General features: G+C 36.1%; 1 protein-coding gene across 4 annotated transcripts in view; it reads left to right on the forward strand.

The window, feature by feature from the left end:
- The window catches only part of dennd5a (DENN/MADD domain containing 5A), a 126,576-nt gene that overhangs the window by 1,338 nt on the left and 97,705 nt on the right, over nucleotides 1–27,533 (forward strand). The gene's annotated exons all lie outside the window — the stretch shown is intronic.

Genomic DNA, 27,533 nt, shown 5'->3' on the forward strand with positions numbered 1-27,533 from the left:
CTGGCACACTTGGAGTTTTTTTTTCCCCAGGCAGTGTGATATAGTAGTTAAGGCTTTAGACTTGAAAACATGAAGTTGTGAGTTCAAATCCCACAACTGACACAGTGTGACCAGGAGCAAGTCACTTCACCTGCCTGTGCTCCAAGTGGAAAAACAAAAGAGATGTAACCAATTGTATCTCAAATGTAGGTTGTCACGGATATTGGTGTCTGCTAAATACATAATGATAAAACTAATACATTTACAACTTGAGTGTCTACAAAGTGGCATCAGGATAGCTGTTATCCTCAGAATTTTAGTTCCTGGATACAACCCCAGTAATTTTTCAGTGTGGAACTTGGAGTTATGGCAGTGTGACAGATAGCATTGCTTCCTCATCTTTGGACACGGTTTTAAATACTCGTGCTGGTGATCTGTGTACAGATATCATGCCACCCCCAAGTCATGTTTAGTAGTTTTCCTCTGGTAGTTCAGGTTTTTATTTAAAGTCAAAAGAGATGCAGTTAGGTTTATGGGCAACTGGAAGTTGTTCCAGTATGAGTATACCCAACACTGAATAGACATCAAGGATTGGCTTACTGTTGAATGAGGTCTAGGATCCCAGTAAACACAGTTTGAATGAAATGGAAGGAAAAATGTATGAGGACAGATTGGAGATAGGAGTGATCTGTTGCTCAACATTGTTTGCACTCACTTTGCAATAAAGAGCTGCAAGTTTTCCATTGCATATTCATTTGATTTTCATATAGTCTGCCTATAGTACAGGAGGCAGAGTCTCCTTGTAGGTATAAACCTCTGAGATAAATCTAAATCATCTGGGAAATGTTAAGAATCTGGTGTCTATTATGAATGAATTTATTAACAATAAGGACTTGTCTTATTTTTTTAAGAGTGCAGACAGTAAAATAATTCTGACAGTATGCTCACAGCTTTGTTAAAGACTGTTTTTGTAGATTAAATACTTAAACAATAATGATAAGTTATTAAGTTAAGATAAGGAAGTTATAAAAATGATTATGAATCCTGCTTTGGATGGATGCCAAATATTGTTCAGTTTATTATAACATCATTTGTATTTGATTATATTTCGTGTGGTGCTGCACGTTACAAGGGTTTTGTCTTCATTTTTTGCTATGTAATGCATTTTCATTGCTGTATTGCAATGTTGCTCTATGAGCCGTGTGGCAAGTGGTTCACAGAATAATGGTACAGTGGCACAATTTCAGGAACCTTAGGGTAAATTCCCAGCACGGTGGTCTTTGTGGAGCCCGTCCTTTCACTCTCTGTGTTTGTGCAACATTTTTTCTCTGTCTCACAAAGATATGCATGTTTGGCTGACTGGCAACTCTAAAGTGGCACTTTGTGAGTAAGGTTGTATGTGCCCTCTGAAGGATTAGCTTCTCATCAATTCTGCCTTGAACCCATTGCAGCTAAGAGTAATTTCTCTCGTTTTGTGACCATCTTGTTTGTAAAGCGTCTTCAGAAAACAGTGGGATGGACTTTAAACTGTGGTTAACCTAATTATGCTACTTATTGTCAACAACTGTCAGCAACTTACATGGAAACATATTTGTAGTTGGGACATTGCTTCATAGTTGACTTTATTCAGTTTTTGACAGTGTAAAAGGTTCCTTTTTACTAATAATTACCTTCTGGATAAGTGTGAATGTTTTTTTTTATTATTTTTTCAGTTTAAATCTGTGAACTAGTATATCGGCATACTTTGATATTTTGCTTTTGTTTATTATTTTTGGTCAAATTCATCCATTTTCAGAGTGCACATTTCCATTTTAGTTGCAAGAGATGCCAGATGGCCAACCATCCATTGCTTTAGAAGAAAGTCATCAAAAGAGTTTATTGATTACTCTTTGCTGCTGTTTATTGTAGGATTTCTTCTTGCTTCTCTTCTGGTTATTATTACTATTTATGATATTATTCAACAAGTGCCTTGTTGTGGAAAATGGTCAGTTTACAACAATCTAGGGTATATCATTTACCCACCTTCGTTTTTTTTTTTTTGACGTCATGAAGTGAGTGTGCCATAGTAAACCAATGTGTCATTCAATGTCTCTCAGAACATTTCCACTTGCTGGTTTGTGCTATCTGTGCTCCAGTGAGCAGTTAGTGGACAATAAAAGTTACTCCACATGATTTAAGTATTAATGATGTGTTAATAGAGTTGAATGTGAGCACTGTCAAACTGAGGAGAATATATTATTATAAATAATAATTTTATTAATATTAATTATTATACAAATAATAATTTATATAAAATGTAAAGCATGCAGTATTCAACTGTAAAAATTGTGAAGGTTTTAGAAGAACATGTTTTCAGAATTTGTATTAGTTTAGTAAAAACTAGATAGACTTTTGGTTTGCAGCAGTTTCTTTATAATATAGACTAGTCATTTCTTTAAGGCATCTTCTGGTGCTTCTGCTCTAAATATTTTTTTCATCATTGAGCCCTTTGCTGGTTAATAGTCCATCCTGTAAGTACTGGACACAAAAGGAAAGCTCGCTGTCTGCCTTAGTGTCATCCCCTGGGTTTTGACACAAGTCGTTGGCACTAGGCGCCGTGTAAGAAGATGATGTCATTGTAACTGAGACTTGCTTCAGGAAGTCTGTGAGTACTGTCTCGTTCCTAAGGGAGCCGGGGAGGCCAGAGCTGCTCAGTAACGTTTAATAGCTAATGCATTTTATTGAATGGGGCTTGCAGGTAGGCAAAGCTGTTGGAAATCTCTGAGTAGCCAGTTAGCCTTGTTCCCTCCTCCCAGTTAGCTATTGACTTGTGCAATCTATTCTGAAGCTATCCAAAATATCAGTGTATCATAGTTTGTCTATGATTATGGAATTAATTGAAATGTCTTCTCTGTAGATTTGGACAGTACATCTTTCACCATCAGGAATCACTTTGATATTGATATAAATAGAGGGTGGTTGTAAATTAGTTATGTCAAAATATATATTTTGTAATGTTTTATCTGTGGATCATCTAGTCGAGAATAGCACTAAATGAAGGATATGGATTAGCCTGCAGTTAGTTTTATAACATTTTTTTTTTGTCCTTATTAAGTCAGTTCGTTTTCTGACCACTGCTGGAATTAGCTGCATTCAAGACAAATCCCTTCCATTGTGATTTATTTGGTTATTAAACTGAGGAGGAATGTGTACTTTGTGAGTGTGTAGGCATTTATGTAGCTAATAACTTTATCTGTATTGACTTCTAAATTTTACAAGTATAGTGCAGTTTTTTATATTTGTGTAAATAGAGCATCAGTAATTTGTTCATTTTGTTTTGACAAATGGAGTATTTTTAAAAGCTAGATTTATACGGTCATCTTAGTTTTAGGTATGATGTTGTTTCCCATTTTCTAGTTATCAGTGGAGTATTTATTAAACTATTTGAACATCCTAACAATATAAATTTTATGAGTAAAATTAAGTCATTTTTGTATTACATGCACAAATAAAATATTTGTGTGAATGCTTTATGTACTATTTTTACTTGAATCTGTGAAGACTATGCAAAGATCACTCTTTAGGAAAATTAGCATTTTATATTAATTTGAACTTGCAGCTTTTTGGCGTAGAGTTCTGTGTCCTGAATACCTTTACAACACACTGCCTTCCTTTCTAGAATACCAGTACCACTATGATATCTTGATATGTAGATTTGTAAACACAGCTAGGTTTGGAATACCTTTATTTCTACATTTATAATATTATGTTACCTAAAATGCTTGCTCTTTACTTGTTAATGAGAAACTGGTCGACAAAGATGAGGGTGCATTTTTGTGTTCTTAATAGAGAAGCTCCCTTCAATGGTGAGTTTAATGCTAAAGACACCCTCGTCAACATTCCAAGCATTTTCTAGTGAAAATACTTCACTCAAATATTTACTGCATTCTGTCTGTGTCTTAGCAGGTTTGTGATAAAATAAAGTGATGGTACTATGAAGTTTATTCTCACATTTCCAATAAGCCCTGACTGTACTAAACACTAGGGCATATTATGGTCATATGATAGTGGATATAAAAGTAAAAAATGCTCGGGTAGAAAAATGTTTTTTTTATTTTTTTAAAAGAAATAAATGTTCCTGTCACTGCTGCACAGCAATACATCACGTATTGTACATTTTATTTTATGTTTATTGTATGTTTAATGAAAAGGACTTTGGCTACAGCATTGATGTTGTTTTAAATGTACTCTATAAATTGACATAAATTAACGTATTTAAATATTAGTTTTTGCCCAAAGTGCAGTGATATTTTAAAATGTTATTTAATTTATTTCACAGTAAGGTAACTGATTCGGTTTGCATCTCTGTACAGCTGTTAATCTAGTACATTAATCTGCCAGTGCCTTGTGAAAAATATGGTAAATGATTGTACTATAGGTATTTACCCTGTAAATCACCTTCTCTACTGTAGAACAGTGCATGATTTTCAATAAAAAGTTATTGCTTGTTTAAAAAAAAAAAAAAAAAGTAAATGTTATAGACAAGTAGTTTGAAGTTTTTGGTTGAAAGTATCTAAAGGAACACAGTGGGACTTTAAGAATGAATTAACAGCAAAAAGGGAGCCAGCATTCTTATTGCATTGGAATATCCTAATATTGCTGTTCTCAAATTTTTATTTATTTATTCTTCCCTCAACACCCTGCTGTCAATAGCTTAGGAAAGTAGCTATTGCTGGCTGTCTTAGCCGTTACGTTTTCTGCTAGTGTGTTTAATAGCAGTCTGGGGCGTACCTGGCAAAGCATTTACATCTCAGTTTGTAAATACAGTAAAACCTGCTAATGTGACCACCTGTGTAAGGTGACCAACTGGTCAAGGTGACCACTTTTCCTTGGTCCCTTCAGAAACAGGGTGTTTCATACAGCAAAATGTTTGTATAAAGGGACCACCTGCCTATTGTGACCATTGACCACCTCTCCTTGATCCCTAGGAAGACAATCATCTTGGCTATAGTGACCAGAAAAAAATTAATTTGGGAAAACATACAAATTTGGTCCCTTTATTCTCTGTAGGTGTAATAAATCATGTTAGAGCTTCTGGGAGGGACAGGTTTCCAGGAGACTACTGGAATAGCCCTAACTCCCCGCCCCTCTTCTTACTTTCATTTATTCGTGGAATTCTTGTCAACACATGACTCTATGCTGCTTCTGTGGATTACTCATTTCTTTCAAATTTTTTGTATAAATGGAATAATTCCCATTTTTTCTTCAATATTAGTACTTTTTTGTTTTTTCTTGTTTGTTAGTAATAATGTTTTCATGCTTCCCTTCGAATTTTTATTTTAGAGTCTTAAGTTTTCCTTCCATATGTCCTTCTTTGGTTAAGGTGACCACCTGCCTAAGGTTGGTCCCAATAGCAGGTTTTACTGTACTTGTAAAGTCTGCTGTTTAATTAAGAAGAGATTTACAAATCTAGTTTTATTGGAGATTTTAAATTGTTATTAATATTCAAGACATAATACCAAGGAATAAGTATCATCATAACAGCTATCCATTATAATTTATATGCATTTGAGTGCATTATAGTACCTTCTTATAACTTCTGAAAACCACCTTGTTGCAGCAGTTTTGAAGAATTAGCAAAATGTATATAAAGCAACTTTAGATGAATAATAGATTTGCTAGCTACATGGATTTTAATAAGAAAAAGAGTAAATACCCCACTGTTCTTTGAATTAATTTCCAAGTATTAATAATAGTACAGTACTCTTCCTTTTTACTGAAACATTTTTTGCATATAGAAATAAGATCCTCATCATGGGATCAATTTATTGATTTTTTTTTTTTTTATATAAATAAAGTTCTCACCATTTGCTACATACAGTCTTAAGTGGAATTTGTTGATGCTTACTTATCAGTTTTCTTATGGACACTGCAGAGCTCACTTATGGGTATTGTGTTTGTATGTTTGGATATTTTAAAATGGTGACCTCCAGTGAAGGATGCCCTGTCATCTTTAATAACAAGTGATGAGTACTACCGTATGAATTTGAAATAACTTAGCTCTTGGCAACACATTTATATATTTAAGACAATGAATCGGCCTACTAGATGTACATTTTAATTCTAACTTAGTAGTTATTAGGCCAGTTCAGACAGGTGTTAAACACCGCTCAGAGGCTTCCACTTTGAACCAGACAGCTGCAGTCAAACATATCTGAAGAAGGCACTGTAAATAGAGTTGAATCGTAAAGTAGTTTTTAGCTTGTGTTAGATTTTCTAAGCTTTGTTCATCTTTTTTTATTTAATCTGAAATAATATAATTGTTATCATTGTTTGGAAAGTCTAGGAGCCATTCACCAAAAGGGCTGCTTCTATAATTTTCAGTCAGCAATTTTAATTTTTCTGGTGTCTTCAAATCCTAACTGCATCAAAATTAAAAGAACATTAAGGTCTAAAATTGAGCAACAAAATAAAAATGTATTAGGCTGTTGGTCATATTGGGGATTTTTTATCTGTTCCCCACCCACATTTTGTAAAAGTTGTCTGCTTACCTGCATATCCTTCAGCATTTCTTAACTAGGCTGTTTTCAGTAAAATGTTAGAACATTGTGGTGCATAATCAGTGATATTTGTTGTGTCACCTTACTAGAGAAGATAAGCAAAGGAGTTTCTCGTTGCTATACCAAGTACTCAAAATAGTGTATCACCAATGTTTTTCTTTGGTGAATTAATCAATTCAACTTTATGTATGTGTGCATTAGTTTCCAGCATATTGATGGTTTCTTATTTTTATTATTTTTTTCCTCTGTTTTGTTTTGCAATTTTGTACACTGATCAAGGAGGATGAGCTGGTGGCTTCAGGAGATGAAAATGGCTTTACAGCTTTTGTGGAGGGTTTTTTTTTGTATTATTACTGTCTGGGGTTTTTCTTATCTTCAGCAGCCCTTGCTACTTATATAGGCCAGGGCTGTTATAATACTGTACTAGATTAAGTGGGTCTGGTTAAGTTTTATTGTTTTGTTATTGTTAATCAGGGTCTTTTATTAAAAAATATATTCTGTTTCTGAGAAAACGTTTTAGAAACGTGGTACATTTTTGGAATTGTATCTTACATATTATTATGTAGTATTTTTCTTGGAGGTGTAATTTTTCGGTGTGTGAAAATTCTTTTAATACTGTGTTACTTGTCTTCATGTAAGTTAGCATTCAAATTGATGGCATTTTATAGCCTGTGGGTTAACTCAGTCAGATGTGCAGCATATTTTTCTAGGTGTGGAATTTTTCCTTGTGCTTTGTACTATTTACAGTACTTAACTCCTTAAATTATATGTTGGCGTTTCCTCAATTGTTATTTAAGTTGTAATAGTTCTATTTTAACTGGGGCTGGGTGAAGGCAACAGTTGTGGCCATTCTTCTTGTGATGAGTTCCTTAAAGTTTGCAGTTAAAAAGTATTTTCAAAATGTTTCATTAAAGAGCCCATACATCATAGTATTTTAAAATGTATTTTCTTGATATAAATACATTTTCTAATTTGTGTGGTACATGTAAAACTCTTCTGTTGACTGTTAGTCTTATCATGTCACAAGAATCTTTAAAGCTTAAGCCCCCAGGGTAGGTTTTCTCTTTGGAATTAGAGCTATGTACAGGATGTATGCATTCCAACAGAGTGACTTGTTAATGTGGTAGCAGAGAATATTCCTTTTCCTTTGAAATGTCAGATTGTATTAACAGAATCTAGATCTCTATGCAGCTTAAAAGCTGGCAGTTTGAATGTTTCTTAGAATGTATTTTAATTCTAGCAGTGATCTGCTTGTTTCCAAAGAACTAAATGCAATCTGTGTGAAGAGAACAGTCTGATTTTATGTATTTTTTTATCAACCAAAATGTCTATCCATCCGGTCCTCTATTAAATATATGTTGAATGTGAAGCATATATCGGATTGCTTTAACCTCAGATTTCAAATTCGCTTGAAACTGTTCCTCACCCAGGTGGCTCTTTTAATCCATCCTTCTTATTTTTATGTAACCTGCAATTAAGTTGCTGAGTGCCTGCTCCTTTGCAGATTGTTTAGTGTAGCAGTACTCGACGTAGAATTGCTGCTTCTCTGGATAGACAGTAGCCACTTGTAGTAATTTGGGCAAGTATATATTATGGCATTGTCACATGCACAGAGTACGGTGAAATTCGTGTCTGCGTATTCAGTGAAGAAGCTAGCTCACTTGTTAACGAGTAGAAACATTATAACCTATAATACTATCCAATCATGACACCACATTTTGGTTGCATGGTATGTGATAGATAGACATGGAAGTAACAAATTCATTGTACTCTGTACATGTGACAGTAAACTTGATATTTGTGCATTGAAGCATGAAATCACTTAAAAACATATGCAGATGTTCAGTCTGTCTCTGTTTCTTTTGGCTTAACAGAAGAAAAATCATGTTGTTCTTTTAATGTTTTGTTTTTTTATTTATACACAAAGTTAACCCTGTCATAGTTACTTAAAAAAACATGGGAAACCTTTTGTCATTTTTAAAACTGTCACACCAGAGGGAAGCGTCTTCGTATCTAAAGGAACAAGAAGGCTCTGAAATACATAAATTAAAGGCTTATCTTGATGGAAATTTTTCTGATAAGTATCAAACTCTCCTGCAACAAAGAGAATATGTTTACAGTGTTTCTCTTATATTTACATCTCTGACTTAAGCTGTCTTTTAGTTTCCAGATTTACCAAAACCTTTTGTAAGAAATGCACCATTTGTAGCTGATCATCCAATGATGAATAATAAAAGAGGGTTTTCATCAACTATTTTTCATGAATCTGTATATTATTTTGAATGCAACTTTGGGCAATTGCTGTTCATCTTGGTAGCATCTTGAAGTAGCAAGACATTGCTAGTAGGATGTTTTAATAACTTGGTATTGCAGATACTTGGAGTATATATAATACTTAATGCAGCTTTATTAAGCGTGCCTAATCCAAATCTGTTAATTGTGGGGTGTTGTTCTGTCCCAAGAGCATTGGGTACAAATCCCTAGTTTTATGGTTCACCCACACAAGGGCAATTTGAAAGTGGCAATTAAAGTAACCTGCACATATCTGGGGATATGGGAAGAGAATCTAAGGAAACCCCATTTCAGACGGGGGCTTGGGGGGAGGCAATAACCCAGTGCACTGGATCCATGTGGCAGCAGAGTTAAACTCTGTGCCCTCATAGATTATATAGTATTAATAAAGATACGGGTTGAAATGATTTTGCTAGCCATTTACATGAGAGCACAATAACACCATACTCTAGAACATATTTTGATATCACCAAAGAACTGGACCTTACATGTATATACAGAGAGTGTACTTATATGGGTTTATGTGGTCAGCGTGTGAATTATCAAATCTAGTGCTGAGTTTAAGCATTTAAAGTCATTGTGCTGGAAGGGGTAAAGGTGACAAACAAACATAAAATTTGCACTTGGTCACTTTTTGTTTTTTCATGATGTGTTTTTTTTTAACTCCTTGTAGAATGGAACCAGTCTATCTATCTGCAGAATGTTCTGATCAGGTTTGACATCACGGACCATAAGGTGCATACTAATTCAGCGAAAGCAGGAACACTCAGTAAAACTGAATAAAAACAAATTCAAGTGACAAATGAAATAGGAAGAAGGCAAACTCACCAGCGTTTGTGTGTCAGCTTTTATCCATCCAGATCTTAGAATTTCCAGTTCTATTGTCTCAAAACACCACTCACATCTACAGTTACTCCTAGTTTCAAATAAAAACTAACATCATCAGATCCCTTTGGGGGGTTGGGTAGTATGTATCGTGATCGTGACTGAGAGAATAAAACAAAAAAAAAAGTTAACTTTTACAAGTACTATAAATGTACACTGGCTGTTCCAGATGCAAATCAAATGTATGTTTTTATTGTATAATATTATAAGAGCAACTACTCAAAACAGTAAATTTATGAGGCAGTCAGGATCGAACTGGGGGACTCTTGATTACAAGTCAGCAGTTCTTACCACTGCGCTACAGAAGCTGTTGTACCATCCTTGGACCTTTTGTGAAAGTGTTTATTTGATCTTTGGACTTCAGACTTCACATATTATATACAGTTTATGTCTACATTTTGTAATTTATTACTAAAATATGAAAAATGTTTCTGTTTTAACAATGTGTTTACATAGATTGTTGTAGAAACGGAACGCACATGAAATGCATGTGTTCCAAATAACGATCACTTATTTTCCTATACAACTCTACGTACCTGACTCCCAGATAATCCAGGCTTAAGCTGGGAGAACTTTGTGACCGTTCTGTGGCGGTGGGGGGGATAGAATAGTAGGCTGCTTGTCTTGATCGGCACATTTACAATACAAAAGACGGTGGCGGAGAGGTGTGAAGGCATTTAAGATGGGCCAGTTTTATGAGTTTTTTTCATAGGCTTTGGTAATTCTAGTGTTAAAAGCCAATGTAAGTCAGTTGTGCAAGAAGAAAATTTTAAGCAGGAGTTGCCATTAAATCATATTATCAGTATTAGTTGCAGTATAATGGCTATACAATGGCAATTAGTAAAATACATTTGCTTATTTCTTTATCTTGCAGGAAGGAGATTAATAATTTTATGTAATCAAATACACAGACTAAAAACTAGCAGCAAAGAAAATGTGATGATCTACTGTAAGAAGAGCTTGTTATGCTGTCATAGAAAAAGCAAAACGGAGAGGTGCGAAGGGATTTAAGGTGGGCTAGGTTTACGAGTTTTTTTCATAGGTTTTTGTAATTCTAGTGCTAAATAAATACAAACTGCTATTATTTACATACAAAGGCGTATAAGTGATTTGGATGGCTTGCACAGAAGTTGATGCTGAGAAAGCTTCCAGCCTCATTGAGCTGTATGTCTAGGGCATACACCAAATTAACATAATTTTGGACCAAAATCTAAATGCCATAGACGGCCTTGGTGTCACAAAATCTTCTAATCCACTAACCGCTGTGTTTGGTGTACTTCCAGATGGACTTAAAGTGGAGAAGGACAAACTGTAGTTGTCCTTACTTCACTATTGGCATGTAGACTTATCTTGATCAACTGGAAGAATCCAAACTCCTCTCTTTTAAGTTAGTGGGTGACTGATCTTATACAGTATATTATTTGAAATTGGAAAAAATCAAGTTATCACTTAGAGGATCTGTGCAAAACTGAGGAAGCTGATTCTCTCCCCTTTTTTATTCTATTTATTTACTTATTCTTCTTACTATTAAAGTTTTACTCTGTTGGCCTAGCTCTCTTTCTCATGGGTCGGGGTTGATTTGACTCAAACCTAGTTTTGTAAAATTTGACTTGCTTGTATGGAATGTTTATTTGATATTAATTAATTCAATAAAATGTAACTTTTTTTTTTCTTCCTGCACAACTGGCTTACAGTGGCTTTTAAATAAATACAGGCTGCCATTATTTACATTCAAAAGCATATAAGTGATGTGGATGGCATACACAGACGTTGATGCTGAGGAAGCTCACTTTATTATCCCATTCAGTTAGGGCTGCCAACTGTCTTCATTTTCACAGACATGTCCTCATTTTTAACGCGCCATGGACTGTCTGGGAGGAATTTATAAAATTTTGAAAATGTCAGAAATTTTGGCTCCTAAAATTTTGAAAATCTCCATATCCTTATCATTGGTAAAAATTGAAAGCCATACACCAATTAACATTTGCAGAAGTAGTGCGCACACTTTATTTCCCCCAGAATCTTCACTTCCATGCCGATACTAAACAATGCAGATATTGACAAGAATAGTCAATATCTGTCCAACTTGGCTTTTTCACGTCATCTTTTGAATTCAGCTTTATCTGCTCGGCAAGTAGACAGTTAATTATAAATGTTGTTCCTTTCTTTAATTATTTGTAATCCCAATTCACAGTCATTTAAGTGAATTTATTCAAAATCGAAATTACAATTTCAAATTTTTCTATGAGAAATCTTATTTTCAATTCTTCTTTTGGCAGCTTGTTTAAACAAGAAAGTTTCATACATCCAGGTACAGTCTGTCATATTTAAGTGCGTGTAAGTACTCCTTTGTAATATTTTAATGGAAAGTATTGTTATTACCACCTGTTGCTCCAAAATGGATTTATAATTGTAAATGAATGAGTCGACTATTAAAGGTTCAGTTAATTTAAAAAAAAATCACACATTTATTCTGTCATATAAATGCAATATCTTTTTAGTTATTAGTTGATCAAGTAACAAATGACTTCTTCAAATAATATTTTCATAATTCTTTCATTTGCATAAATTCAGGAATACCCATTATGCCAAAAAAAGAGTGCAAGCTCACAGACTACTTGAACAACAAATATCCTTGTTTTCAAAAGGGCAGAACAGATTCAATTAAGGGGCTAATGCTCACAAGGTTCAATTTCAGTAGCATGCTATGTGAAGATTTCTATTCATATTTATCCAAGAACCCAGATTTACTGAGAACAATAGCTTCAGTGAAAAATATAGTCCTGGCCGAAATTATCAGCACCCCTGGAATTTTCCCAGAAAATGCACCATTACTCCTAGAAAATTGTTGCAATTACAAATGTTTTAGTATACACGTTTATTTCCTTTATGTGCATTGGAACAACACAAAAAAACAGAGAAAAAGCCAAATCTGACATAATGTCACACAAACTCAAAAACTAGGCTGGACAAAATTATTGGCACCCTCAACTTAATATTTGGTTGCACGCCCTTTGGAAAAAATAACTGAAATCAAGCGCTTCTTATAACCATCAACAAGCTTGTTACACATCTCAACTGGAATTTCCGACCACTGTTCTTTTGCAAACTGCTCAAGGTCTCTCAGATTTGAAGGGTGCCTTCTCCCAACAGCAGTTTTGAGATCTCTCCATAAGTGTTCAATCGGATTTAGATCTGGACTCATCGCTGGCCACTTCAGAACTCTCCAGCGCTTTGTCTTCAACCATTTCTGGGTGCTTTTAGAGGTATGTTTGGGGTCATTGTCCTGCTGGAACACCCATGACCTCTTCGCTTTCTGACACTGGGCCCTATATTGTGCCCCAATATCTTTTGGTAGTCTTCAGATTTCATGATGCCTTGCACACAGTCAAGGCATCCAGTGCCAGAGGCAGCTAAACATCCCCAAAACATCTTAGAACCTCCACCATGTTTGACTGTAGGTACTGTGTTCTTTTCTTCGTAGGCCTCATTCCGTTTTCTGTAAACAGTAGAATGATGAGCTTTACCAAAAAGCTCTACCTTGGGCTCATCTGTCCACAAGATGTTCGCCCAGAAGGATTTTGGCTTCCTCAAGTACATTTTGGCAAACTCCAGTCTGGTTTTTTTATGTTTCTGTGTCAGCAGTGGGGTCCTCCTTGCTCTCCTGCCGTAGTGTTTCATTTGATTCAGATGTCGACGGATAGTTTGAGCTGACACTGTTGCACCCTGAATCAGCAGAACAGCTTGAAAATGTTTTGAAGTTGATTGGGGCTGTTTATCCACCATTCGGACTATCCTTCGTTGCAGTCTTTTATCAATTTTTCTCTTCGTCCTCGTCCAGGGAGATTAGCTACAGTACCATGTGTTGTGAACTTCTTGATTATGTTGCGCACAGTGGACAAAGGAACATGAAGATCTCTGGAGATGGACTTGTAGCCTTGAGATTGTTGATATTTTTCCACAATTTTTGTTCTCAAGTCCTCAGACAATTCTCTGCTCTTCTTTCTGTTCTCCATGCTTAGTGTGGCACACTCAGACACACAACAGAAAGGTTGAGTCAACTTTTCTCCATTTTAACTGGCTTTAGGTATGATTGCTATATTGCCAGCACCTGCTTCTTGCCACAGGTGAGTTCAAACGAGCATCATATGCTTGAAATAAAACTATTTACCCACAATTTTGAAAAGGTGCCAATAATTTTGTCTGGCCCATTTTTGGAGTTCTGCGTGACATGATGTCAGATTTGGCTTTTTTTCTCTGTTTTTTTGTGTTGTTCCAATGCACATAAAGGAAATAAACGTGTATACCAAAACATTTGTAATTGCAACAATTTTATGGGAGAAATGGTGCATTTTCTGGGAAAATTCCAGGGGTGCCGATAATTTCGGCCATGACTGTATAAGAGAAGGTAGATAAGTGCAAATAAACTAAATTGAAAAGAGTGAATTTACCATGTATATCATATTTTACAGGTTTACGACAGTTAAGCTGTCCAAATAAGAATGGAAGGAATGAAGTCTGTTAATTTAAGAGGCTTAACATATTCAAAATATTTAATGGGTTATTGAGTTTACCAGTGACTGTGATTGTGACTGTCATTTCATAATTATAGTGATAAACTGCTACTAAAGGTTTGTATTATTTTAAAAAAACATAAGACAGTATAAAGGTGTTGTAAGATAAAGGCGCTATATTGCACCTGACCCGATACAGATTGACACAGAGGCACGTGTAAAACTAAAAACTGTTTATTTTTTCTTCAGGTGGAGGGAATGCCTTCCTCCGTAATCCCTCCAGCCACAACACAGTCCACAAGTAACACCAAGCACTCTTCATCTCTCTTTCACCACCACTCCTTCTCAGCAAGCTTTGTTCTCCTTCCACCCAACTGTGGCTGCTGAGTGGTGGTCGCTGGCTCCTTTTATTGGGTACCTGGAAGTGCTCCAGGTGCTTGTTTGCTGACATCCGAATGCACTTCTGGGTAAGGTGAAACCAGTGCACAAAAGGGGCCAGCAACTCCTGGTGCAGCACCCCCTGGCGGCGCCCGCGGAACCCAACAGGGCTGCACAGAATTCCAATCCCCATGAAGCCCTGGGGGAGTAAAGGCACTGCTGCAACTCAGGGAGGCTGCCATCTAGCGTCCAGGGGGAGATACTGGGTTTCCCACCCTTGTCCCCCTGGTATACATGGTGCAGGGGTGCCCAGGCCATCCGTCACATAGTATTATGACATCATAGGGAAAGGTGTCCTCATTTTTCGACCCAAATGTCCTCATTTCCAGAGAAGGAGAGTTGGCAGCCCTACATTCAGTAGGACAGGATAACTAATATAAAGAGGCATTTTCCAGAATATTATGTTTTCATAGATGTACAAATAAACCTAATCCAAGCCGTCAAAGCCAGAAAGTGTACTTGGCGGACATTCCTTATGTCATAGATGTGGTAGATAATTTGGCATTAAAAGTGACTGCCACTTTGATATTCTAGTGGTAAACCAATTAATCTGAATTTCTGCTTGTCTTAGATGAATAGAAAAAAATTCTATCTTGCATTTCAAAGCTACCTATAAAGTCTAGACTTTTTTTAATCATTACAGCTGTATTAAATAATTGGGCAAGGTTCTAAAATTGGCAATTACACTTGAGTTCTGGACAAATACAGAACTCAGTGGAACCTCGTTTCACGAACGTCTCGATACACGTACAACTCGGTTTACGACCAAAAATTTTGCCAAACTTTTGCCTCGGTTCACGACCACACACTCGGTATATGAACAAGCCAGGTTCCCTTTCGGTTTGTACATGTTCAGTCTCTCCGTGTGCATTTCCTGTGCAGCAAGCAAGAGAGAGAGAGAGAGCGAGAGAGCGTGACACACACACACACACACACACAGGCAGCGCAAGACAGAGAGAGACACACGCACACACACAGCGCTCTAGAGAGACACACACACAGGCGCTCCAGGCTCGCAAAAGCACGCACACACACACACACAGGCGAGAGAGAGCAAGCGAGGGACGCATAAGGTAGAGAAGGCTTGTTTTTGTTTTCAGTTCTATTTACAGTGATCGGTTTGTAGCCTGCATTGTTGCAATGTTACTTTTCTTGGTGGTTTATTAAATTACGGATTTTTCAGATGTTCATTTTTTCCCCTGTGCTTAAAACTCATTAAAAAAAGTGTTTTTAGCGAGCGGTTCCTAGCACTATAGCGCGAACTATTGCAGTGTTAGTTTTCTCTGTTGTTCAAGGTTTTCTCAGTGTTATTCAATGTTTTTACATTTAGTTTACCATTACGCTGTGCATTCTATGGTGTAATTAACTATATTTGTGCTTAAAAACTAAAAAATATATATATTTACATACAGTTTGTACGGTCTGGAACGGATTAATTGTATTTACATACAACCCTATGGGAGAAATTGCTTCGGTTCACGACCAACTCGATTTACGACCAGAGTTTTGGAACGAATTGTGGTCGTGAACCAAGGTTCCACTGTACAGGCATTCATCTTGGGAGTACAAGATAAGATATGGAGCCATGTTTCATCTCTGTGCAGGTCTATACTAGGCAGAAACTAGATGTGCTTAGTAACAGGAGGAATTTAGATGATGAAAGTTGAAACGGTGTGGTGTGAACCGGAGAAAAGTCCATCATTTAGATTAAATTGTTAATTGGTGTAGGCCCATAATGGATCCATACAGAGATGATGCTTTATGAAATCATGTCCATGTTTCTGGCATGTCTTTTGGAAGGTTTGCTCCAATTTTTGTTGAATAAAAGTGAATTTCAGAATAAGTGTAAAATATTTTTAGAAAGTAATTTTTTGTATAAGTTAGTGAGGCTTGTATTTCCACTGAAAAGTGTATATAGCTAATTGTCTCACTGTAACGTCCAAGATTAAACCACCATTTACTGTTTTACGTATATTTTTGGGTGTATATATTCTTATTTTTGAAATTCTGTTCATCTGTTCATCTGCCTGATGTTATGGATCAATATGTGTTTTGATAAGACTTCTAAGGTTTATTTAGTTTCCTTAACAACAATGATCCTGTGGTTTCATTGTCTGAAAAATGAGCTGTACAAAACTACTAGCAATGAATGATGTGGGAAAACTGTCATTATTCCTCACTTATCTGAGACAGAAGTTGTAACTGTGTTGTAAAACTTTACTGGGTATGCCAGATGGGACGAAGAAATTTTTTTGGCATGTTAAGTAGGGCAGGTTAGAGCTAGTTTAACTAAGATTAATCAAATTGCTCTCAAACTTGTGTTTGAGATTTTTGCCCTTGGGCTGCAGTGTGTCATTGTATGCATTTACCATCTTCCCCAGCAGAAATGGAAGGTTAGTTAAAGTGTAAATGATACATAATGCTTCTTATTTTTTATGAACACCAATTTCATTAGGTTTGTCAAGAGGGAAACCAAGACCTGTGTTATATGGGATTGTTTTATGTATTTCTATGGCCCATACTTTGTGGCTTTACTTGCTCTGGGGTTAAGAGAGGTAGAATGAAGATTGATGTCACCCATAGCTCTGACACATCATCAATGCCTTATTAAAGGTGACACACCACCAAGACCAGACTTTCATTAATTTGAAGACCTGGAGCTCTGTTCTTAGCTTACATAGCAAAAAATCTTAAAATAAATTTTATTGAAAGTTTTGATTCATCAAAGTAGCCACCTTTTGCTGATATAACAGCCAGACTATGGTTACCCTTTTGATTTAGAATGCTAGTCACTTGATGCAAGTCACCAACTCTGCCTCCGGCAAAAGAACCCCAGACTATCACACTTCCTCCATCATGTTTGGTGTCACACACTGAGGAACCATCCTTTCATGAACTTGATAGCATAAAAACTTCCTCTTTGATGAACTGAAGATTTCAGATTTTGATTCATTGGTCCATAAGACTTTCTTACAGTATGCATTGGTCCACAGCCGTTAATTCATGGCCCTATTTTGTCCTTTAAGAAATGGCTTTTTTAAGGCCACTCGCCCTGTCAAACCTTCAGCACAAAGTCTCCACTTCACAGTAGAAACTGAGACTTGCTTTTTTTCAACCACTGTTAAGTTGTACTTGAAACTGTTGTTCTGTGAGGTGCCTATCACACAAGCTGGTGACTCTCAGAAACTTGTGTTCTGATTGGGTTGTGACTTTGGGTCTGCCAGATCTCTTCCTATGAGAGTTTCTTCCAGTTTCCAATTGCCTTTGGGTTGTGTAGGACACCGTCCTCACTGACACTTTGGTTTTGTTTGCAATTTTTCTAAATTAAAGGCCTGCATGTCTAAGGGTAATTAGGCTGTGTCTCATTACATTTGTTAATTGACATTTTCTTGCCATTATCACTGGAATTTACAACTTTCTAGGGTGTAGAGGATGTAGTAAAACAGTCTATTCCAACTTTGCTTTAAAACAGACAGAGAGTTTTTAAGTAATCAACAGAAGTTGGGACACCTGTGCAAATTATTTGCTTCAACTTGAAAGGCTTAATTTACTTTAATTGCTGCAGAACATCTGTAGGTTGTTCCCCGAAGAAGGCCCATTTGTAATATGCTGAAATTTACTTTTTTCCAGTTTTTGCTAATCTAAACTTTACATTTAAACCTCTGCCAATTTACTACTTACCATTTCACCATTTTAGGTCATCCATTGCATTTTAACTGATTTAATTTGAAGAAAAACTGAGGTATTTTAAAACTTTTAATCAGTAGTATAAATATAAAATAACAAACTGCTGGGAACACACATACTCCCAAAATATGTTGTACCATAATTGGTGGAAAATAATTGAAAATGCTTGTTGAAATGTAGATGCAGATAGATTCAAACTCCCAATAACTTATGGCATTGGCTTTTAAAGGGGGGGGGGGGGGGGGGGGTGGAGGATGGGAGGGACAGTCCTGGTTAGGTTTTTTTATTTTTTTAGAAAGATAAGCTTTTATCTGTGGCACCTCTACATGATAACCACCTTTTCCACCCTCTCAAACTTAAAACAGTTTTTAATGTCTGGAAAATGTACAGGATTGAATTACTTAGAGATTTATACATAGATAATGTCTTTGCATCCTACGAACAATTACACTCCAGATTTAGCTTCCCATCAACACAATTTTCCCACTACTTCCAAATTAGAAACTTTGCTAATCAAAATCTGCCCAATTTTCCTCACCTCCCATCTACTTCAATTTCAGAAGAAACACAGTACTGATCAGTCTTGAGAACTGACAGAATTTCTATAAGATATAAAAACATTTTAAAGTCCCTTCCTTTCAAAGATCCCAGAGTACAGTGGGAAAAGGATCTCTTATTCAACAATTCAGAAAAGGAGTGGAAGGCAGCCATGCACAGAATTCACTCTAGCTCCATATGCAGAAAGCATGTAATTATTCAACTTTAAAATCTTTTATTGATCATATCTATCTCATTTAAAATTGTCCAAAGTGTTTCAAGGGCAAGATCCAACCTGCGAATGTTGCAGTCGAGCTGTAGCCTTATTGGACCTTATGTTTTGGGCATGCAATAAATTAACATCATTCTGGACCAAAATCTTTAAATACCTATCAGATAGCCTAGCTGTCACAATCACTCCTAATCCATTAACAGCTCTGTTAAGTGTACTCCCAGATGGGTTTAAAGTGGAGAAGGACAAACAAACTGTATTTGCCTTTACTTCACCATTGGAACCAATTCTAGCCCACCTCTTTTAAGTCAGTGGGTAACTGATGTTATACACTATTTGAAATTGGAAAAAATCAAATTCTTACTTCGAGGATCTGTACAAAACTTTTTTAAAAACCTTGCAGGATCTAATCAATAATATTTGAGAATAAGCTTTTATATTGGGGGAAGAGGATTCTCTTCCATTTTTTTCTACTCTTAAAGTTTTACTCTGGCTCCCTTTTTCTTGGGTGGAGGTTGAATTGAATTTAGTTTTGTTAAGTTTGACTTGTTTGTATGGAATGTTGCTTACTTTTAATAAATTCAATAGAAATAATATATATTTTTTTAAAATTTCCCATTGGGATTAATAAAGTATCTATCTATCTATCTATCTATCTATCTATCTATCTATCTATCTATCTATCTATCTAAATCACCGCACATAATTTTAAATATATTATCTCAAAATGATTGTCTGTTGTTCAATTAAAGTAATCGTAACTGGAATACAAATACAAAAAAATTATTTTCTAAATACAACCAACGCTTATTTCTCCTCCATAAACTCAAACTATTTAAAGTAGACAAGGACCTCATGTTGTCCTTCTATCGTAGTATGATCCAGTCCGTGATCACTTTCAGTTTCATTGCCTGGTTTAGTAGTCTGACAAACCAAAACTCAAAAAAGCTCCAGCAGATTACGAAGTATGCAGCTAAAGTTATTGGGGCTGATGTAGATGATTTGACTAGTGTGTGTCAGAGTGCAATGCTAAAGAAACTGGAAATCATCTCAACTGATGACAGACATCCATTACATGTAGAACTAAACTTCAGTAAATCAGGAAGGATAGTTGCTTTGAAAACCCACACAAATCGCTCCAGAAACTCCTTTCTTCCTAGTGCCATACGACTTTTCAATAAGAAATATCGGAGATAATGTTTAAGGTTTTGATATATATCCTGTTACCTTTTTTTTTTTTTTTTTTTTTGGTATAAATATGTTTTATCTAACTGCCTTATCTTAACCTTTCTTATTTCTATTTGTCTGTTTTATTTCATTCTGTCTGTTACCTGTTATTAGATGCAACTGAGAAGGCAAATTTCATGTTTTCCTGTGTAAACATGACTAAATAAAGAAACCTAAACCTAAGTTTGTATCAGTGTAGTTATAGCCTAGAGCAAGCTGGTAGTAAGTGAAAGAGCTCAGACGAATTGAGGAGGGGTGCTCGTCTGCACTTCAGTTCCATTGCTCTGTCTGCCAGTACTCCTGCTGTGAGACTCCCCTCCTGTCCCCTGCCTTGGTCTCCTCTTCCATATCCACTGCTTGTGGCAATTGAGAGTCTTCCCAAGACTCTGCAATATTCATAAGCCATGTCCAATGGATTTTTGTGAAAGAAAGCATCTTTAAAGGTGAGCACTGGGAAGCAAAAATACTAGTACAATGAGGTAGTATGGATTATCTCTCTGTTATATAAAAACGTGGGACAAGACGTGATTTTTTGAAGAGAAACACTTTCACATCCTGTGAGACAGGCACGTCACGCCATACTTACAACATTTGTAAGCAAGTCTTATGATACACATGCAGAGCAGGTTAGAGATAATGGAAGTAGGAAAATTCGAAAGTCTCAAAAAAAAAATGAGTGACAAGATCACATTAGCACAAACAAACGGAAAATATTACTTGGTGAAATAATGAAAAAGCAAAAAGAGGTTGCATAGTGTTTGAGGACAAAAGGGCAGGTGCTGTACATGCTTTTAAACGTTCGACGCGCTGCCTGAAATGCCGATCATGTGGAACGAAAACAGCAGCAAGCCAGTAACTGATCGAGCAAAGAGGAGGTAAAAAAAAAAAACAAAAAAAAAAAACAAAAAAAAACTGTTACTTGTTTCCCAATGTATCACTGTTTAAGAGGGATTTCAGAGGAGCGAACACGTCACCTTGGTGTGCATTCAGCCACACTCTTCACATTGGCATTCGGTTCTGGTGGGTGGGGGGGTTTTTTAGAATTTGTATGCGAGCAAAGTTAAGATCACATGGCATGGCAGCAGCAGCAAGACAGCAGCTGATCAAGCAAAGAGGAGTTAAAAAATGTATGTGTTTCCCATTATATCACCATTAAAGCATGGTTTCGGAGGAGTGGCCGCATCTCCTTGGGGTGCGTTCAGCCCCCCTCTTCACAATGGTTCATAGCACTGGGGGGGGGGGGGGTGGTAGGCGAGTGAAGTGCAGATCATGCGGCAAAACAGCAGCAGCAAGGCAATAGCTGATCGAGCAACGAGGAGTTTAAAAAAAAAAATGTATTTGTTTCCCATTGTATCACCGTTTAAGTGTGGTTTCGGAGGAGCGGATTCAGCCCCCCTCTTCACAATGGTGCAAAGCACACGCAGGTGGGGGAAAAGGGGTTGGCGAGCAAAGCGAGCATGGGGCAAAGCCCCCTAGTCTCTTATATATTCATAAAATATGTATTCTAGGAGAAAAGATTAATATGAGACTAAGTTACACAATGTCATCTTTAATTTCTGGGCAGTATTCTACATACTGTAAAACAAACAATATTGGAAAAAAAATACATTTGTTGTGTTTTAGCTAAGCAGAATTATTGGGGCATAGTAATCTATAGTAAACTAAAGTTATCATTTGGTCTCATACCTCTTAGACACAATAATTGCTCCATGTCTGCGACCCTTTGACAACACCAGACTCTTCGTACTGTAACCTCAAACCTTAATAGCTGCCTGTTTCATTGCTGTGCTTGTTTTTCGGATTCTGAATTTACTTTTCTCTTCAATACGTGAAATGTATTCTCAAATGGGTTTAAATCGGAAGACTGACTTGGAAAAATCTAACTTTTTCTTTATGATGATCAACTCTTTAGTTAGGTGAGCAATATGTTTCGGGTCGTCGTCTTGCTGTATTATGAGCTTGGAGGCATTTGTTTGTATTTCATAAGTTGAGATGTTTCTGTACAGTACATGTCAGCATTCATTCTTCTTAAATAAGAATGTAAAAGATGGTGGTAGAACAGGAACCCAGTTCCAGAAGCTGCCATGCCTGCCAAACTATGATGCTGCCTCCTCCATGCCTCAAGATTAACTGGTATGCTTAGGATCGTTTGCAGTTCCTCTGTTTTTTCACACATTTCCCTTCCCATCACTGTAGCAACAGCTAGTAACATTTTCCCATAAAACTTCACTTCAGAGTGTCTTCAGGCTCATCTTTGTACCTCTTTTCAAATTTCAGTCTGATCTTTCCATTCTTGGATCTGATGAGAGGTTTGTGTCTTCTATTGTAGCTTGTGTGTTTTTCCTTTTGACTACTTCAGTGAATGGTGAATACTGACACTTTCACCCATGCACTCTATAAACTGTCTTTTTTCTTTAGATGTTATTTTTTTTATTTGCTCTTGACAGCACTTAACTGCACTCCTGTCATCAGCTGTAATAGTCTTCCTGGAATGGATTACTTGTTGCAAATTGCTTATACCGCCAGTGGTTTCTTTCTTTTTCAAAATATTCCATGCTGTTGATTTCAGAATGCCTAGTTGTTCACCCTGCGGTGGGCTGACACCCTGCCCGGGGTTTGTTTCCTGCCTTGCACCCTGTGTTGGCTGGGATTGGCTCCAGCAGACCCCAGTGACTCTGTGTTAGGATATAGCAGGTTGGATAATGGATGGATTGATAGTTGTTCATCAGTGGTTCTGATCAGTATTTGCTTTAATCTCATTTTCAGAATCCCTTGCATTTCTGCTATAGTCAATTCTCTAATTTTTGTCTTCTTTTGTACCTTTTGATGTAAATACCAGACCCTAAAAGCAAAATGTAATGTTTGCAACCAACAATACACACTTATGTGTTGATACACTAACTAACAACACACGAGCAGTTAGAATCATCTGTTATTCTTTTGTGCCATTACTTCTGCTCAGCTGATGCTGGGGTGTTAGATACAACAAATGTAATTTCTTCCAATATTGCATATGTTTTGTGTAAAACATTGCCCAGAAATAAAAACTGACATTTTGTACAGCATCCTGGTCTCATGTTCATGCTGTCATTTTTAGAACAGTTTGGAAGTTGGTATATTCTCCTGTATTAGTCTGCCATCTTCTTTTGGCTGCTCCTGTTAGGGGTTGCCACAGCAGATCATCTTTTTCTGTATCTTCCTGTCTTCTGCATCTTGCTCTGCTATATCCATCACCTGCATGTCCTCTCTCACCACATCCATACACCTTGTCTTAGGCCTTCCTCTTTTCTTCTTGCCTTTAAATAAGAACAAAAAACAATGTTAACAATTATTAATAATAAACATATCTAACAGTAAATTATAGATTTCATTAGTCCACTTCTTCAAAAAGTGGAATGCTATATTTGTGGGCAGAGTTGCCAATATTTAGTATCCTTTGTCCTTCCTTAAAAGTAAAAACAGGAATAGGAGGAATATGTAACAAAACTATAATTAAAGTTATCAAAAGTAGAAACTGACATAAAGAACCTCTGTGCCATGAGTCATACTCCGCTTTTACATTGACTTGGAAACATTTGTGTTTTGTTTTTTTTTTTTTTGATTTAAAGTCATATGTAACTCGTGAGTTATTTATCTACTTCTGTCTATCTGGATTTCGGTATAACCATATATATTTTTTGTAAATTAAAAGTATGTAAATTTTAGGCATTTTAATTTTTATTCTACAGTATATCAAACCACACTACTGTTCTTATAGTAAAAATTGATAAAGCATTTGGGGTACATAAGAAAAATTAAAATGCATACACTGGCCCAAACAAAAATCAAAAAGACTGTAATTCCCTTTTAAGATCTCTAAGGATTCAATGGGATTGTGGACAATAAAATAATACGAGGAACGTTCAAAAAGTTTTCACACTTTTATATTTGCATTGGAAATGGTGATGACGGGAGGAGTAGTAATTGGGCATTAAAAAGTTTGTATGACACTGGGAAAATTGCATCGCAAAGGAAGGTGACTATATAGAAAAGTGCTCGTAATTTGTTTTTGAAATTCTTAATAAATAGAGTTTAAAAAAAAAAAAAAAATGTGGAAACTTTTTGAACATCCCTCATATGTTTAGTTGTGAGCGAATAAATGATGAAAAAAAGTTCATCATTTATTTTGATGAATAGGTCTACTATTATCCAGTATCATGCTGTTTGATTAATGTAAACAGTTTGGGAACCACTGACCTAGTGCCCTCCTAGGATATCTCTTTCTTAACTATGGTGCAGAAGAGGCTGTGATTAAGGCTGACTGACACAAACAACTTCTGAAAGGCCTGATGTAGGAAATTGTTACAGAACACCACATAACATTCTCAAAATCACTTTATTTAGTTCAGGGTCATAGAGGGACATCGCCTGTTCTAGCAGCTTTGGGTACAAGGCAAAAATTAACTCCGTAGTGGTAGTGAATCAAATGGCCAGCTCATTCCCACCCAGGGCCAAGTCTCTTATTATGCAAGTGAAAGGTTTATGTAAGCTATGTGAACCATTGTCAAAGTGGATGGAACAAAAAGAAAGTGGAAGGGGAATGGCGGCTTGAATAGTTACACAGAGGGTAAGACAAATCTATAACTGAAAGGAGGGATTGGTGTGGAAACAACAAATTTCGTACTGAAGGGAAAAAGTCTGAAGTTGTTAGATCACCTTAAATGAAACACAGAGAACGACGGGGTGAAGAGGAACATTGTGATAGAGGTGAAGAAGAGAAAAGAGGAAGTGGTTGTCAGTCTGAGTGAGTTTAATGTGAAATGTATCCTGTAATAAACTAAGAAAAAAGTGATTTAACCAAGTATTTATAAGTGTTAAAGATAACTGCAAGAAAAATGTAAAATCCAGAGACAATGGAAACATGGTGTGACCCTACTTTGAATAGGTGGGTTTAGAAAATGGATAATCATATTTGGTAATAACCTTATTTGAAACAGAAAAAAATGAAATGAAGAACATTATTTGGTTGTGCTGAAACAAATTACTTATTGGGTTTATGTTAAACATTATGTTGCAGAAGAGTAGAATGTATGAGTGCATCTGCTTGGAATTATTTTAGTATCTTCCTTGTTCCCTTTTCTATCTAGTTTATGTTGCTTTTCATACTGGCGTGTATTTTCTTAAAATATTAATGTTAATTGGAGTGGTTGAGTAGGACGTGGTTCCAGATTCATTTAATTTAAAACTTATGCACAGATTCTGTAATTAACGAGTCCTGCAAAGCTGCTTATACAGGGCCTTCTATCAGAATCATTCAGTGAGAAGAAGAGAACAGTCTTTGGGGAGCTGAACAGTGGAATTCTCATTTTACTTTGCCTTATGAACGTGTGAAATGAAGACCATGTTACTGCTTTGCATGTGTCAGTGAGTGTGGCCACACCACTGCCAGTTCTTTTGATTAGTCTGCCCTTGTTGTTACCTCCAAGATGCAAATCATAGAACAGTCTGAAAGATTCTGATATCCACTGAGAGATTTTAGTATTTTGAAATCCATTTAAAAATTTCAGTCTTTGTCAGTGTTCCACACATTTTCCCTAATGCCAGTGAAACAAGCATTCTTTCTGTTGACTGCACTTGTTTGATGTTTTCTTATTAATACCATGGCAGTTCTCAGATCAAGCAATTGAGTCTTTTTATACAATATATGACCAAAGAATGAGGCAAAAGAGGATAGAGTTTTTGACAAATCTGTTATGAGCAACGGCAGAACTGGGTATGACACCATTTTTGAACAAGAGTTATGTTTTTTTTTTCCAGTATGACTTTTACAACTACACAAACACAGAAGACCGAAGTCCCACTTCCTAAAATCTTGCCATTCATTAGTCACTAGATCTGTCAGTACAGGTGAATTGCAATTGTGACTAATTACAAGATTGTTCTTGAGTTTTCTTACTGATTCCAGGATGCACATTCCTTTGTGCATGTAGCAGAGGGAGAGAGGTAGGTTGATATTTGGTAGCCATTCGATATTAAGAATAATGGAATTTGAACCAGAACACCACATGAAAGTGAACCACACCATAGACCCCTAGTTACAGTATGTCCCCTTCAAAAATTCACAGTGCCTTGATAAATGAATCCAATTTGCTGCAGTATAGGATGGCAAAAATCCTTTAATACCATAAAACGATTCCATACGGATGACAGGGTGGCTGACTGAAACTAGGGGAAATGCTGCCTCCTATCTGTATTCTATGTCACAGTTCATTAAACCAAATTGCAGTCCAGTTTTTAAACTTGCCTATGATGTCAATAACTTCTAGTTTCAGAATTAATCTTAGTTTTAGCCACATCAGAAGATATTTTGAAATTTTAAATAAATTATGTCCACTCTTCCTGCTGCCAGTGTCTAATGGATTGGTTTGGCAAGATCTTCATCTCATGAACCCATGCTGGCTCTTATTTAGTATATTAATTTAAATCAAGTAGCCTTCTAATGTGTTTCTGGATCTTCAAGGAGTAGAAAGTCATATCTGCATAGTAGATTTTAATCACATAGAAAATGTATATGTGCATATTTAAGTATCAGTTTAATTAATCTGATTTAACCTGAATCTCTGAAAGTTCTTATAATTTAGTATATATAGCTTAAAGCCATCATGATATCACATGACAAACCTGTTAACTTTGTAAAATTGCATAAAGAAGTTTATGTTCCAAAATTTATATTTTTTAATGATTTCTTTGTTTCTAGAAATTTTACAGAAGCTGAATTTGTTCTTTTTTGCCACTTCTCTTAATAGTGGTTTACAAATACAGTGGAACCTCTAGATACGAGTTTAATTCGTTCCAGCACTGAGCTTGTATAGCGAATTTCTCGTATCTAGAACAAACTTCCCCATTGAAAATAATGGAAATCCAGTTAATCCGTTCTGCACCCCAAATATATTAACATAAAAATCAATTTTCCTAACAAATAACACTGATAAATTATATATACTGTAGTCTACCTTTAATAAATAACACTGGTAAATAATATAACTGATTATTAAAAGAATCAAAACCGGTGTCCAAAGTGCAGTAGAGCATTCAATAAATCTTTAAATAAATAATCCTTAAAACAGTTGTGAAGTGGAGGTTTAAAATACACAAGAATAACAATCCTTTAACACGAGGTTAAAACGTCAAAAGGATGCCGTCTTTAAAAAACAGATGACAATC

Source organism: Erpetoichthys calabaricus, chromosome 2 (assembly GCF_900747795.2).
Source record: "Erpetoichthys calabaricus chromosome 2, fErpCal1.3, whole genome shotgun sequence".
NCBI lineage: Eukaryota > Metazoa > Chordata > Cladistia > Polypteriformes > Polypteridae > Erpetoichthys > Erpetoichthys calabaricus.